The sequence below is a fragment of the Pelodiscus sinensis genome, chromosome 1, assembly GCF_049634645.1.
Source record: "Pelodiscus sinensis isolate JC-2024 chromosome 1, ASM4963464v1, whole genome shotgun sequence".
In the NCBI taxonomy this organism is placed as follows: domain Eukaryota; kingdom Metazoa; phylum Chordata; order Testudines; family Trionychidae; genus Pelodiscus; species Pelodiscus sinensis.
In genome coordinates this window covers 54,648,149-54,665,574 of record NC_134711.1, presented here as the reverse complement: position 1 = coordinate 54,665,574, position 17,426 = coordinate 54,648,149, and the positions used below count along the sequence as shown (strand labels likewise).

Below are 17,426 nucleotides of genomic sequence, written 5' to 3'. Positions count from 1 at the left end.
GTCTTTTAAGGTGTGAAGCAATTTTATCTCTGCATCCCGTCCTGAGGTGATGCGTACCCAGTCCATATGGGGATAGTTGAAATCCTCCATTATCGTTGAGTTTTTTTATTTTAATAGCCTCTTTAATCTCCCTTAGCATTTCATAGTCACTGTCACTGTCCTGATCAGGTGGTCGATAATATATCCCTACTGCTGTATTCTTATTAGAGCATAGAATTACCATGGCTGTTGCCGGGCCAGAGAAATGCAGTGGAGGGCCAGAGGAAGGAGCTCTGCAGGGGCCAGGCACTCAGCCAGGATGGCTGCAGGGAGGCCCGCAGCTGGGATTCCTGCTGCAGGAATCTGGCTGAGCTGGTGGTAGGGAGGCCAGAACACCAGCCAACTCTGGAGGGGCAGCGGTTTGCTGAGGTGGGGCCAGAAATGCCGGCAGCAGGGCAGGTGCTGCCCAGGAATTGCTGGCAGGGTCAGGTAGCCTGGCAGCTGAGCAGTAGTCTGCCATGGGCAGAGTAAGGCGGAAGTTCCAGTGGCAGGACCCAGACTGGTGGAGCTGGTGCTGCCACGGCAGGGCTGGTGGGGCTGGGCGCACCGGTGGCAAGGCAGTGGTTTGCTTAGGCAAAGTGTCAGGACTGTGGGATGTCATGGCAGGGCGGCAGGGCTGCTTGCACATGGGAAGCCCACCGAGAGGCCAGACCAGAAGTTGAGCCAGGCTAGGAGGCCAGTGGCAGGTGGCATAAATGACCTCCCCTGGTCCAGCAAAATCCCTCCTTTGGGACCACTCAGGTCCCAAGGGTGCCAGATGAGGGAGGTCCAAACTGTACCAACAAACAGGGAGTGCTCATTCCGAGCTACTTTGTCTGAAATCTATGAATCGTAATAATACCTGTGACACAGTATATCCAATGGCTCTGTACTGGAAAGGACAGCTAACTTACTTAATTCACAGACTATAAGGTCAGCATGAGAGGTCTCTGATGCAGAACAGAGTGGACGTATTGCTGGCTCAATCAATACACCTCTTCACAACTAGCAGCAATGATAAATGTGTTCTATGCTCCTTCAGAGCAAGGTCAGAGAGTTTTTTATAGACCCATTCCTATTAGATTGGGGCAGAAGATATCTATGTCACCCTTTAATCTCATGGAAATCAGGGAGTAAGGACATTCTCCACCTTGAGACACTGGGGGTTTCTTTTTGTCACAAAGACATTTTTCCTTTATTTGTCTTATGTACTAATATGGCCCCCATAATGTAAAATCATAGAATAACAGAACTGGAAGGGACCTCGAGAGGTCATCGAGTCCAGTCCCCTGCCCTCAAGGCAGGACCAAGCACTATCTAAATCATCCTGAATAGATGTCTATCCAACCGGCTCTTAAGTATCTCCAGTGATGGAGATTCCACAATTGTGGGGGGAGGGAAGGAGCATCTGAACACCCCATAATCTAACACTCCTTTAATGAAGACAAGTAGTATAATTCCTATTGTAGAAATAGGAAACTCAGGCACAGAAAGGCTAAGCAACTTGCTCAAAATCACACAGGATATCTCCGGTAAAAAAGGAATTAAACCAAAGTCTTCTATGCCTGCAGCATGGCTCAGTCTGGCCAAGACCACTATGGGTAGGAGCTGCTCAGGTTGGGCTTGGCCTGCCATACTGTGCTGGGGTGAGGGGCTGTGTAGGTCAGGCCAAGGCTATTGCAGATGAGGGCTGTGAGGGATGGGTTGGGTCTGCTGCACTGTGCCATGGGTGGGGCGTTGCTCTAGCATATCTAACCACAGGTGGGGAGCTGCTCCAGCCTGGCTGGGATGGAGTGGCCCCCACCTGAGGCACTGTGGGCCTGGCCGAGCTGGAGCAACCTCCCCCCTCCCACCTTCCTACCCATGGCACAGTGATGCTTACCGGTTAACTGGTTACAACCCTATTTACTTATGCTAATCAGTCTGTTCTACTTCATATTTAGCTGTGATTCTCTGAGTTCATTTCTCAGACCTAAGGAAGAGTTCTGTGTAAGCTTGTCTCTCTCACCAACAGAAGTGGTCCTATAAGAATTATATTACGTCACCCACCTTGCCTTGCTATTATCTTGGGACCAATACAGTTACCACAATATTGTATGCAAGCACTTAACAGAAATGTAGATAATGTTTTGTGACTATTCTTCAAATAACTAGCTTCTAGTTTTCCAAAGAGTAACCAGCAAATGGAAGCTGTCAATAAAAAATAAACTGAAGCTACTTATGCAATACATTTTGCAACCTTTCCCAAGCCTCTCTTCAACATTGACTTGATCACACAAGAGGGAATTAGGCAACTAAATGAATTTCTGTTCAGATCATAAGCCTTTGCCAAACATCCTTTAAATTACACATGTGCAACATTAATATTGTTTTAATTACCCGTGTGTATAGAAACTACAACTACAGTCAAAAACCAAAAGCCTCAGCAGCTCAGAAATCCCTACATTAAGCAATAGCTTATTACATTTCCGGAAAAAATATTGCCCTTGGAGCAAACAGAAACTCTCCACATAACATATAAATCTCTAGTTAGCCAATCCCACTTTTTCAAAGCTTTTCTACTATCAGACTTCTGGGAACAAAGGTGCTGCCTGGAAGCTAAGCTTCTACTGGTACTGATCACACCCAATAATCACCAGACTATTCCTCTGTCTCTGTCACACGTATCCCAGTAAACTGAAACAGACTACTAGCATGTGAAAATGACAGTTTACTTTCAATCTAAATTACATTATTTAAAAACAAGCCAGGCAAGCAATTTTTTATAAAACTCAATTAACAGGGAAAAAAATGTTAAAAGGCCTGGCACTAAAGAAAGGCAATGATTTGAGGCTCTCTACAGATGGGGACCCTTATGATACAGCAAGAAAGAGCAGCTCCTCTAAGACTGAACCTGGAAGATTGTGCTTGATTACCAGCATCCTTAATACTAAGAAGATGACACACGCATTGGAGGAATTCATTCTCTCTGTTATTTTACTCTGAGGGGATTAATTGTTAAGCAAAGAATGATTCTCCTATTAAAGTCAGCTTTTACCAATAGCTACCACACTACAGTGCCTAAATATTGGATGCATTTCCTGTGCTAAATATACTGTAATATTGCTAACCCACAAAATATCATAAGACTTCTTTAAACATCATGAATTAAAAATATTTTGAGGTTTTCTGTTATTTTCATTCTCTTTTTTGAGCTTTCAAGGTGTATGCTTTCAAGCTTTTCTCTGCAACCATGGAGTCAAAAAATATGTTTTAAAGGAAGCTCAGATTTTCACATATGTACATGATATCAGAGAAATACTTCAAAAAGAAATACCAAAGACTCATTATAAAATCACAGGGGTTTGTAACATAAAAGATAGATGTACTGTTCTATTGTAGTTACCAACCAATGGAGATAGTCGGTAAATGTTAACTTAAGAGCTTCAAGTGAGTCAGTTAGGGCTTGTCTACATTTAACACAAGTGTAGGAACAGTGTAATGCATTAGTATAGATATTAGGTATGCTGGTGGGAAGGGTTCTCCTGCTAGCATGGGTAATCTCCTCCTGAAAAAAAATCAATAGCTAGGACAATAGAAGAATTCTTCCCTTGATTGATGTCGTTAAATCCAACCTAATTTTCTGAAGCAGACCAGGTCTTGTAGAGGTCTTATAGAAGGAATGTCTAAGTTCTGCTCCCAAAATAAGTCTATTTTCATGTTACACTTTACTTGGAAATGGAAAATTTCTACATAAATACCATTTCAGTGACTTCTCAGCCCCCTTCCCCCACTTCACATTGTCAATTGCTACTTCACAAACAGTCCTCCCATAGGGAATGGTAATTGAGCAAGCAATGCTAGCTCACTGCTACACAACTACTGATCATTTGTTCAACACAGGCTTCCTCTATTGTCCATACACAAAGCCATATGAACTCTACTAATGGTCACTCATTAAAATGCATCTCTATCTCATATATATTCATAAAACATGTTGTAATGCCTACCAACATGTGTATTCAGAAAACAAACAAAAGAGAAAATCAGAACATGAACAGAGACCAGCTTCCCACAAACCAACAGGAAAGGTGCCTCTCAAAGATGCAGACACCACAATTTTTAAAATACTGCATCCCATCAATGGGGTGAAATGTAGATTTTCACTAGATTCTGTTCTGAACAATAAATTATCAACATCATGACTTCTGCAATGTGGACAATTCTCAGGTCTTAGCCAACCTGTGTGCACAGCTGATATAGCACAATCTTTGCTCTACAGCTGGTCTTGTTTGTCATCTCAGCTAACTTGATTAAATGAACCTGTGTTTTGCATAGGATTGTGCACTTTCTGCTGAAATCATGTTTGGATGGTATTTAGTTGATAACTAGTTAACTCCATCATTTTATTCAGGTAACCCTTTTCCTCGTTTCATCATTTTTAAGGGTTAAGAAGCAATATTTTAAACTATGCCTTGCCTTAGTTATAAAACAATAACAAATATTCCCCAATCATTTTTAAATCCTGTACTAATGATGTTGCTAAGCAGCTTCTGATGATGCTGGTAAGCTGTTTACATTCAGTATAATGCCTTGGAGAATAGCAGGATTTGACTGCCTTGCTTTGCCTGTCTTAAGTTTTGACCTTCTTGCCTTTTACACATATAAAAATTATTTTAAGTGCCAAATTGACTTATTCTCTCTCTCTCTCTCTCTCTCTCGATTTTGATAACCCCTCCTTCTCTCATCAACAAGATTTGCTGCTTTATTTAATTATGTAAATTAGGTAAACACCATATTTTCCCTAATGTTTTCATGAAATTTAGCTCAAATGATACTTATCGTGAATACAAGTATATTAAAATAACCTACAGCATGTTGGTTAAAAATCAAATTTTCCATTCAACCTGTCACACGTGCTACTCATATGATGTTAACATAATTCTCTTAAGGGAGAACTTCTTGGAAATTACATTTAAAAAAAGATTACTAACCTTTCATAAGTGTTTTTCAGGATGCATTGCACATCTCCATTGCACCCCACTCTTGATGTGCATGTACCCCATGCACAGGCGCTAGGTATTTTTCCCTCAGTGGTACCCACTGGGATGGCTTGCAAACTCTCTGCTGCTTTGCCTCATGGGGTCAGTATAGTGGGCACAGAAGACTCCAAGCCCCTTCAGTTCCTCCTTTCTCAAAATTCTGCTGTAAAGGGTGGAAGGGTGGGCAGTGGCACCATCCCTTGAGTATTGTGTGACACCACAATGGGAAGAGAAAATGTACACCAAAGATCAAGGTTGCTGATTAAGGATCTGTGACGGTAATGCCATTTGGGAATGCTTGCAGTCTTGTGAGTGAGCAATCAGTTTGTCTGGTGGTGAAATGCCTGCCTTGTCAGAACAAGCACAGATGCAGAAAGTTATCTGAGGTGAAATTTCAGTAGGGAACTTGCAGAACCTTTCAATTCAGTTAAAGCCACGAAGAGTTAGATGGATCACCCAAAATAGTTTGGTCCTGTCAAAGTAGAACACAAAAGCTTGGCTAACGTCCAACATGTGTAGCCATTGCTCGTCCCTATTTGTATGTGGCTTGGAGTAAAACAAAACAAAACAAAACAAAACAAAACCCCAAAGCACACTGACTAATATGAAAATTTGAAACTATTTTAGTGAGGAAACTCTGATAAAGGCTTTAAGTACAGTGTGGATGTAGTTCACAGAACCTTCTGGCAGAAGTAACAGCAATTAGGAAACCACATACCAGGAAAGATGTAGTAAGAAATAGGTTGCTAAAAGATCATATGGTGGTCCCATAAGTCTAGATGAGACCAAGTTGAAGTCCCAAGGGCAAGAGGCTCTGTTTATTGATGGCACAATCTCTCCAGGCCTTTAAGGAATATGATTGTCATAAAACCAATTGTTATCCATATAAAGGCAAAAAGCTGATACTAGTGCCAGATAACTTTGGCAGAGGAATTTGCTAAGCCTTGCTGTTTCAGTTGCAGCAGATGATTAAGTATACAGTATATTGGATGGACAAATGCATTGGTGAAATTCTGGTATGACAATCCCAGATAGAGAACCGTTTCCATTTTGACAGGTCAGGGACCCTGATGGAGGGATTTCTGCTACTTAGTAAGATCTGCCAAACTTGCTCTGAGGAAGTCTGTTCTCTGAGCTTTAGCCATGGAGCTTCCAGACTATTATATGAAAGAACTGCAGGTTTGGATGAAGCATCTGACTATGTCTTGGGAGATCAGATCTGTGTGTAATGGTTGTAAGATTGGACAGTAGAATGGAGAACCAGTACAGGTGGGGCATGCTGGGGCTATTAATATAACCTGATATGGTCCTGCTTGATCTTTGGTAGCATTCTGCATAGGAGTGATATCATGAGAAAAGCATAATAAAGCTTTCTTGTCCAAGATAAAAGAGAGGCAGGCACCTCTGACTGAACCTAGATGGTCTTGTTGAGGGGAGCTCTGGTGATGTTTTTGTGAGATTTATTTGCAACTCTGTGGAGTCTCCCATGCTAAAAATACATCTTGCTACATCTTGGTGAAGTGACCAACTGGATGGCTCAGAATGATTTGCTCAGGTGGTCTGCTAGTTTGTTCTGCTGCCCTGGAAGATAAGAGTACTCCAGGTTGCTTGGACAAGCTATGCAAAATCCCCACAAGTGAATTTCTCCCTGACAAAAGAAACATGGGCAAGCTTTTTTATGCCACCAGGAGATCCTATGCATGGCCACTGCCAAAGCCACAGACCAGGCAACTGTGCCAGCCCTATCCTGAGCGCTTGAAACAGCTTTCCCCTCAACCACTAGTGAGGAGAACTTAGCACCTTTTGAGAACATCTTTACATTTTAGTGGGGAGTCTCAGGTGTTAAGTTCATATCTGCACAAAAGTGCATGCTGTTTTGCAATCCTGAGCTGCAACCCCTCTGAAAAATAAACTTTCCTACCAAACAAGTCTGTCCTCTTTGAGTCTTTTGATTTTGAGTCCTCTTTGAGTCTTTTGATCAGTTACACTCTGATGCCCCTGCCTGCCCCTTCCATTGGCAGTCGATACTACGACCAGTGACCATAGGGAAGTGGAGGGGAGTGGATGAAAGTCAGGAGTACTGGTAGGGTACTTGTACTCAGCCCTTTTTGAAGTTGGTGGAAGGGATGAAGGGGTCTGCCTAAGCCCCTTAATTGGGCCCATCATGGTCTCACTAAGTGTCAGGGCCCCTGTAAAAGGAGCCGCAGTGGCTAAAAGATTGACCAAGCAGAGAAAATTATTTTACTTCTTCCACCCATATGCTCAGATGTGCAGCAATCCACTTTAACATTTCATGGTGTCTCTTATTGTCATCTGGGAGAGGCAAAATGCCCCTTACTGATACTGCCTTCTCAAGGGAGGACGAAGAAGAGGACTCCATTTTTTTAATCCACAGAGTCCTGCTGAGCTTGCTCTTGATGTCTTGTACTGGGCTCGGTACCTGAGTGAGGGACAGATTCTGCCCAGTGGGTAGGTGCTGCATTCCATTCCAAAGGCTATCAAATAGGAGTGCTTGGAGTACAATTCCAAAACTGGGGGAAAACCCTCCATGGATTCCAAAGTCACGACTGGACCGGGGTAGGCCTCCAGTGACCTGCTGGCCAACCACTCAATGGTACTCCTGTGACAGGAGTGAAAACATCTGGAGGAGAGGTAGTAAGTGGCTCCAAGGACAAGAAATGTAAGACATGATGTCTGATTTGGTAGTAGACAATTCTCCTTCTGATGGAGGTGAGGTTCCATACTGTTTTGGCAATTGGTGCCAAGATGGAGAGGCCCACAGAGAAGCAAGCATCATGGGTTTTCTTTGATGATATTGAGCCATCAGGGTTAAATGAGTCTGGCATTGTACCAAGCACTCTAGCAATTCTATTGATTACCCTATGTCCAATAGTGTTAGTTCATACCAGTGTCATACCATACTAAATGTTTACCAGCACCAACAGGGTTAGAGAAGATCCATGGCAGCCATAAACTCCTCCAGAGAGATTGGTGCCAGATAGTGTCAGTATGATGTGGTGTTGCAAATGTGCAAACTTCTGAAGAAGTGAGTTGTATCTCATGAAAACTTAAGACCTAATAACTGTGGTGTTTTTGTTGAAACAGACTACCCCCCATGAGACTTGTCTCTTTCCAAAAAACACTTGCTCCTTTCTCTTTTCCATTTTCCTAGAAAACAATATACTATTCAGAGCCAATAAGGATCTTTTAACAAGACTTTTATTGGTTTTGTGGGAAAAGTGCAAATGCCCTTGTTTTAACCTTGGAACATTCTGGTCAGATTGTACAGCTTGTATTTTTCTGCTTTTATTTTTCTGTATTTTAAAACTGCTTCATAAAACCCAGGGGCACATAAATTTCAGCCAATAATAAGATATAATCATATTTAACTTTCACTTCTCTGGTTCTAGTATATTCACCCGTATTATGCATGTGTGCCTACAATACCAATCTGTCTTAAGGTAACCAGTAATTACAGCTGTTTGAACAAAATATATCAAAATTCATTTTTAAATGAACAAACACATTTTTGTGATTATTTTCACCAAAACAATTACACCGTTTTTTAGTCAGCTATGGAGCTGGTCAAAAAAATGTAGATTTTTTGTTTTTTTAAACAAAACAAGGAATAAAAAGCCTGGCACATGACCTAGCTGGGCTCCTGGGAAGCCTGGTAGGGCAGCAGAGTGGGGAGGGCAGGAAGAGGGTCAGAAATGACCTCCCCTGGTCCAGCAAAATCCATCATCAAGTACCAGTCAGGTACCAAGAGTGTCAGACTAGGGAGGTTCAACGTGTACTTGTTTTTTTCCTGAGATTCCTATGTAAGTGGCAAGATGAGGCAGCGTAACTGTGTACTGTAGCTTCATATGTAAACTACTTGAAAATATGTATTACAGGTTGCCCTCTGTGCCAACCCACAGAGGATCTGAGTTTTCTATAGTCTCTGCCTAGGAGGTGCTATAACACACCTATAGTAGGCTGGCTTTTTAGCTTAACCTATAGCAGCTCATGCTATCAGTTCTGGAGATTCTTGATTAAGTCCTTGGTGTGTTAGTGATGAAGGTGGTTGTGGCACCAAAGATCCCATAAGAAAAATGGTCCTATGGAGACTCTCAGAATAGCCTAATATATGCATTACATATTTTAAACCAAGGGAGTTTCTATTTTAGGTTTCTGGCTGGCAGAATTTTTGTTTGAATTATTGTTCTAATGCTTCTGGGGTTTTGTTGCAATGCTAATTGCATGTTAGGGAACTTAGAGCGTCTTATAGGTATCTTTTGTTATTTAAATCTAAATAAAAATTAACACTAATATAAGATATATTTTGTCATGTATATTTGCATATTCATTTTCCTTAGCCAGTTTAACTCTGAAAAAATAAATCATATAATTCCTGGGTTAATGTTAATTTTAATATCTGTCTGTGACTGCAGAATCAGTTTCCTCTCTCTGGGTATGTCTACATTGCCACCCTAGTTCGAACTAGGGTGGCTAATGTAGGCATTTGAACTTGCAAATGAAGCCTGGGATTTAAATATCCCGGGCTTCATTTGCATGTTCCAGGGCGGGCGCCATTTTTAAATGCTCGTAGTTCGAACTACCTGCCCACAGCTACACGTGGCATGGACTAGATAGTTCAAATTAAAGCTACTAATTCCAACTACCGTTATTCCTCCTGCAAGGAGGAAGTCATTTCTCAACTGAGGAAACAGGCCAGAAGATACAGCAACATAGTAAAATATGTCCCAATCCTTCAAATACTTATAACAAGGCTTAATGTTGCACATTATGAATAGTCTCACTGAAATCAAATGGCTAACATCTTTCCAGAAAGATAAGGCTTCACAAGATGCACTGCAGCTCTGTGGCTGTATTGCTTCAGTGTAAATGGAAAAACCATTTCTGTCACTGTAGTTTATCCACCTCTCCAGTTAGGCTGGCTTAATAAATCATTCTGGGATGTGGGGTGTTTTTTTAAACATTTCTGAGGGTACGTCTACACAGCAAAATTATTTCAAAGTAACTAGCATTATTTCAAAATAACTTAGTCCGCTTCTACACAGCAGGCACTTATTTTGAAATAATGGAAAAATACTGTGAAGCTGGAGAATTTCTTATTCTGACTTCTGTAATCCTCATTGTACAAGGAGTATAGGAAGTTGGAGGAAGAGTGCTCTATTTCAAAATAAGTGCTGTGCAGACACTCCCACTTTTGAAATTAGCTACGCAATTGACGTAGCTCAATTTGCATAGCTTATTTCAAGTTAAGCCCTGCTGTGTAGACGCACCCTGAGTAATGTAGCAAGTATGGCATAGCCTGGCCTTACATTGGACTAAAAGTGTGAGTGTCTCTGCTCAAAGGCCCCACAAAACAAATCTACAGAATAATGACTGAAACTGGAGAAAGGGGATTGGGTTTCAGAAGGGACATGGTCAGTGTGAGGCTATTGGCATGACAAACTTGGCTTTTGGTATATTTAACAAAGCTCCTATAAAATCTCCCTTCAGTACACTGGTTGGTAGTTACATTAGTAGCATTCATAAATGAAAGAGGGAGTGATCATTAATGAAAAATAAAACCATGAATCAATTATGATGTTCTTGAACTTCTCATCCAATTTAGGAACAACAGGCTAGTATTCCAGTGCCCACTGTTACTTATTTCAGACTCTTCCATTCACATTCAAATCATCTATGAATCCAGCACCTCTTTTGGGATGCACACCAGGATGAATCTGAATGGTAAATTATTGTAACTGGCCATGAGGCAGAAACCTTCCTGAGTTATGCTACAGCTTTTGCCCATCCAGATCCCCTCTGCAGGAAGCCACCAGACTTGACACTTCATACATACTGGGTTGCCATTCATTTTTGTACGTGTCAGCTCCTTGCCCTTCCTGACCACACCACAGTATGCCCAGACCTGTCTTCCTAACTGAAAAGAATGTTGTCTGGCATAAGGGGGAGTTCTTGTGGTGCTGTATACATTTAAGGCCCAAACCCGCCACCTTTGATTTCAATGGAAGTCTCTACACTCACATCCATGGCCACTGGAGGGGCCTAAAAGGATTTCTTTTTGGAGTAAATGAGAAAACAGAGCATATGTTAGTTTGCATTGCTGTGTGTAAAGAGCTGGTCAGATGCTGCGCTTATGTAAACTGGCCTAACTCCTCTGAAGTCAATATGGAAAACAATAAAAAACCCACACATAAAAAGCGGGAGAATTGTAAAAGCAGGCTACGAGCAAGAGCTTCTAAAAGGAAAGCAAGCAGAAAGCTGAAGACATTACATTGCAGAAGTGCAACAAATTCTACTGTCTGAAATAGCTTATCTCCTGCTCTTGTATCGGTACATGCTGTGAAGCAAATTATACATACTCTTAGTTGCAATGTTATATGAGTAATCATTTTCATACTGAAGACAGCATTTATACGGAGGATTTATATGCCACTCTTAATATAACTATGCTGAGGTAAGTAGTATACAAACACTGATACAGCAATGCATTATAAGTAGTGATACTATATACATAACTTCTGATGGAAAATCTTAAAGAAATATTCACTTTGATTGTCGGCAAGCACAGTAGTCCTGCTAGTATAAGATATACCATTTCTCATTCTACATTATTTTGGCTACTGTTTTACACTCTGATTATTATGTAAATTTTAATTTCTGAGATGGAAACCCTGTATTCAGATGAATGTTTGGCTACACAGTCCACAGTTCTTTCTTTGTCTTCACTCATTTCAGTCTTTGTATTTTTTTTTACTTGAAATCTTCTAGCTTTTTTCAATTTTGCAGAACTTTTTTTTTGTTTTTTGTTTTTTGGGGGCAGGGGGGAGGGGTAAAAAACAGAACCAAATGAGCCCAGGAGAATTTATGTTTTAACTATAAAGAGCATGGTCATTAAAATAATTACATAAGCATATTTATTTATAAGAGTGTATTTACAAATATTGTTAGGTACAATCAACTAGATTTCAGATTGAAATTAAATCTTATATTTTTGGCTGCATCATATTCCCAGGAACTACAAGCAGTATGTGGCAAAACAACAAGAAATAGTGTGGTACAATGGCTAAAAATAAAAGCAAAAATGTCCATTAGAAAGCAAGTAGTAATGGATTCCTGCAGTTTCTCTAGCTTTATGACTTTATCTTTAAAAAGTAAAATCAAGAGCACTGCTAAATTTACAGATTAACTTTGCTATATTAAAAAGTCATAGTTGGAAATTGAAATGGCAAGCAATTCTGAGATCTGCTGCTGCGCTGATCCTACAGGATGTGAGAAGATCACTAGGCAAAGGCCCTCAGTCCCATAGACAGTGGTTTAGAAAGTAAAGAACATAAGACAGCAGTATACAGAATTCTTAGGGTGGATTGAGTGAACGTGTCCATGGTGCAGTGACTGAGGCAGGAACAGTGTTCCATAATGAAGATACCAGCATCTTTTTTCACAGTAGGTATCAAGGCTGGGCGCCATCTTGGGCATGCTTTTTCTGTGGACTGAGTATTCACAGCCAGTTTTAAAACATATAAAGCTCCTTTTTGCATAAGAAAGCAGTTTAACATGGTTTGAGTTCAGCAATTTTTTAAAGAGAATAACAGTAATTGACTAGATCCTCTATGAGGATGAGCTGTGCTAAATTCAAGACCAGGGAATGAGGGGCAAAGGATGGCATTAAACCACATATAAGCTGTGATGATCCCAAGGCTGCCCAGAATCTGATCTAGTCCTTAGTGATCAGGATGCTTTAAATTAGGCATGTGTGCCAAGATCCCTAGAGGGACCTTTTGGACAGCTAGCGATCAGCAAAAAGTGCCGTGTCACATTCCCTTGTGCTCTGTCCAGTCCCTCCAATGCTGTTGTAGCTACAAGCATCACTAAATTGTGTCACTTAGGTAGCCCTACATTACCTGATTCAGACCATGGTGAGATTTGATAAGGGCTTGCCAGATTCTTTTGTTCTTCCTCTAGTCTATTTAGTGGTGAGAGTGATACAAACATGGCTGTGACACCATCAAAATCCTTGGATGTTGAAGGCAGTCTCTATGATGAGAAACCCCTCAAGAGACTGAATTTCAAACCAGGCAAGCAGGGCAGGTTGGCCTTCGTCTCATCCCCAGCTGCCCTTTGCAATAGCAGTTATGTGATGATCCTCTGGCATGAGAAAGAAACTTTAACTGCTTTGAAAGTTAAACTTGATTGTCAGAAAAAGCAAAGCAGAGATGCAGGAGAAAGATCTTCGGTGCAGTTCCGAGGGCCCACAGCAGTTCTAGTGGGAGCTTTTTCTTGTAAAAAAACCAATATCACAGAAAACTATGATAAAAAGCTTAAAGGGATAAATTTTGCTCTTTATGTGACTGTAAACCAGGGGTGCTGGAACAATTTTTATAGTGTGGATGGTGGGAGTCACTGAACCAAATTGTAAATAATAAAAATCACGGGATGCAGCAGCCGGGGTGGAGGGGTGGCAGCATACCCCATGCTCCTAGTTCCAGCACTTGTGCTGCAAACCCAGAGTTAAGACCATTGATGCAACTGATGCCAACTAGGAAGTTCAGACACCAGGTAGAGACAAGAAAATTTGGCTCAAAAGCTGGAACTCTATTTTAGAATTCTGGTGCATCACAAATCAGTCACACTTTACAGTTGCAGTTTATTATATTCTCATCAGAACTTTGATGTAAATTACAAACCTGTTACTGTTGGCTATCATTTATTTCCTATGAATAATATATAGCTCATATAGCAAAATTAGCTTTCATATGGCTTGCATGGACAAATTAAGAATAAGCTTTTGTAAATATTACTCAATGAGAGGTACAGTTAAATCAGAAATCTCTTACGGTTCCACTCCTGCCTGCATTCAACACTTAAAATTCACATTCTTGACCCCATCGTCTAACTTTGGCAAAAAGTCACGCTATCTGAAATAAATCCAAGATTTCAGAAGTGTTCACTCCAAATATCAAATTTTGAGTAATTCTGAACACCTTATTCCAATAATTTCTGCTGGAAATTAAAAAAAGAAAAACCATGTATTTATTTATTTATTTCTCATTACAAATTCTCATTTCCAAATACAACTTGATATTGCAAAATATTTGTCATCTGATATCTTTATCATGTACACTTATGAAACTCACATGGTTGCAATTCTTTGAAGGTACCATGATAACACAGAATAACATTTAAATTCAAATAACAGCTTGCAGTCTCTCTTAAAACATATATTCCTTCATAGCTGAAAGGAATACTAATATATTCTTTGTGTAAACTTGTCAAATGCACACAAGAACTGTCAAACTATATTTTTAGCCATGGAGTCTGCTTAATCCCACAAGACTTTATCTTGCCTTTATGCTGACAAATGAACAAGGCTGAAATATCAGGGATCTGAGCTCCTGTCAAGATCCAGTGTGCTTCAAAAGTCATTGTTCTTGCACAGCTGTTTCCTCTAAACTATTGACTTTAAAGCAGTTTTGTTATTCTACTGGATTTGCTACTGAATTCTTCTGTAGTTGTACCTTAATTGTTTCTGAGCTTTACTTCTATAGACAGGACAATGAAATGTGGAAACATAATAAACCAGCAAGATGAGGTACTTCTTATAAACTTCATTCACTACCGAGTTGTATTATACCAAGACTGTATTATTACCATTTTCATGTTTCTTAACATGTATTAAAAGCACATATTAATGTTTTTAAAATGTTACTTAATTACTGATAATGTCCTAGATTACCAATATGGACAATATTTAGTAGCAAAAAAAATTCTTTGAACTTAATTTGCTTTTATTGATGCTTTTATGTTGGGATTTGCTTATGCTTATTTTATTTTTGGTTTCTTGTTCTGGGTTTTCCCCCAGTCCTCTAATCTTGAACAATGAGAACAATTAAAATTAGTGTCAACATTTCTGTTTCATCTTGGTTTTTTCTGTGCTACTGACAAGTGCAGCACAAAGTTTTTAAAGATTATTTTCATGGTTTTCTATTGGATGGACTATAAACATTTCATTTTAGATTTTATAAAAGCTTGTTTTCCCAAACATGGGGTTAAATTAGTCCTGGTGGTCCCACTTGAAGCCCTTCTCTAAAATTATGAAGAGTTTTCCAGACTTTAACACAAACAAAAATAATACTGATCTGTTTGTTTTAGCGCTAGCAAAGCTGGCCACACATTTGCATTACATTTTTTTCATGTTCCTGGGTGACCTTCTGCAAATGAGCTGCTTGCACCATGCTAGAAATAATTTTGGATGATGATAATTTTTCATATCTGCATATGTAGTAAAAATTAATGTACTGTCACTGAACTCAGTAAGGATTTGCCTGCGTAAGGATTAAAAATGAGTAAGGGCCTCAATCATCCTGTACCGTGGTAAAGCCTGCAGAGGGGACTATTTCTGTGGATGAATCTCTCAATGAAGTGTCCCCTGTGAGTTCTTGGTTGTCTTGTCATGGGGATGGGCTTTCCTTCCCCTCAGAGAACAGATAACAGAGCCTACTCTCAAACCTAATAGAGACCCACAGGAGCCAAGATCATTTCCTCCATCACTGAACTGCCTGCTCCGCTCTTGGTTGCCTTGCACCATGACTCCAATGGAGATATACTACCATGAACTCTCCTCATGGCTGTCCTGGGAGCACTAATGGGGCCTTCATGGAAAGCATACTACATTAGCCTCTTTATATTGGAGTTATTGCATGACTCTTGAATAACCATCACTGACACTCTTTTGTACGAATTTCACATCAAATAAGTATATCAGTTCCATTCTGGGCTCATCTTGGGAGGCTTAAAACCAAGTACTAACTAGGCACAACCCTGTAGAACTTGGCTGACTTAACAAGATCATTGCTCTCAATGATTTAAGGTTGTGCATCTGAAATCAGTACCCTGTCAACCAGCAGTATCTGTGTGCGCATTAACCAAGCTTTACTTGATTCTTCTCCTGATTCGTGACTGTAGTCTATTAAATGACAATATCTGTACAGTCCCTAGAGCAGGGGCGGGGAACCTTTTTCAGGTCGGGAACCGCTGATCCACAGAAAAATCAGTCAGGAGCCGCACACAAGTGAGAAGTAAAACAAACCAAACAAACAACCCCATAAACCCTCACTGATGTGGCCCCTAAGAAGGAGAAAGGCGCTCCCCACATTCCCCTGCACACCAGCTCCTAGGAGCCCCAGGATAGTAGATTTTGTGTGCTCTAGCCCCAGGCAGTGAAAACTGGAGTGCCTGCACAGGCTCCACAATGCTGGGGGGGAGCCCTTAGCCCTGAGGGCCAGATCCAGCCAATCCAGGGGCTGCATCTGGCCCTTGGGCCTTAGGCTCCCCGCCCATGCCCTAGAGGTATGAGGATTCTCAAACAAAAGAGAGTAAACTGGAGAAAGATAAAAAGTGAGAAAGAAAAATGTTTTTGTTCAGTGTGAACTAATCCTAACGTGTTCTAGCTTGTTTTTGCTTTTTATAAAGCAAAGATATTTTTTCTGGGGACAAATTAAAAAGCAATTACTTAGATTTTATTCTGTTCTTTAATGTAAGAGACTGCAAATGATATTGCCTGTTCACTTTTTCTTATAATGTTCAACCTTAACCTCTGGTGTATAATACACACCTCTAGGTGGTTTAAGAAACTAGTTATTTAGAGGAGGAAGGATAGCTCAGTGGTTTGAGCATTGGTCTACTAAACCCAGCATTGTGAATTCAGTCCTTAAGGGGGCCATCTAGGGCAAATCTGTCAGGGATGGTACTTAGCCCTGCTGTGAGGGCAGGGGACTAGACTCAATGACCTCTCAAGGTCCCTTCCTGCACTATAAGATAGGCACACATCAGCATGTGCAGAATCAGACTGCTAATCCTGATGGGCCTGAGCAACCAATTGGCCAATATTCAGGGCTTGAGGGTTGATTTTAATAGGAAGGAAAACTGATAGAATCTCTGTTATTTTGTGGGTGTTATCCTGCTTATTCACAAAGTCCTGTTTCCCAGAACACAGGGGAACAACCATGAGGAAGCAGTTTCTTCATTCACATTTCCAAGCCTCTTTCTGGCCAACACTATGACCAAAGAAACCTTCTCTCTCTTGTCTTCCTCTTAAAGCCCTGCTCAATCTGCTTCTGACATTCATCCTGAATGAAAAGTGGCTAGCATATTCACCAGCCTCAGAGAGAAATACGATTGTGTAATGATCAGACACACACTTGATAGGAGCCCCCAATATCCTTTAGCACAATAATATTTTCAAAAACTTGTAGTGAATAATCCATAAAAATCTTCCTGGCAGATGTATTAAAATATTTAAGAACATGGCATGAACATTGAAAAGGACACAATAGTCAGGCCAACTGTCAGTCATGCTAATGAGCACTAAAT

The 17,426-nt window shown here is 40.6% G+C and overlaps 1 protein-coding gene across 3 annotated transcripts in view; it reads right to left on the bottom strand.

The window, feature by feature from the left end:
* Positions 1-17,426, bottom strand: part of TMEM117 (transmembrane protein 117) — a 372,578-nt gene that overhangs the window by 142,933 nt on the left and 212,219 nt on the right. The window lies entirely within an intron of this gene.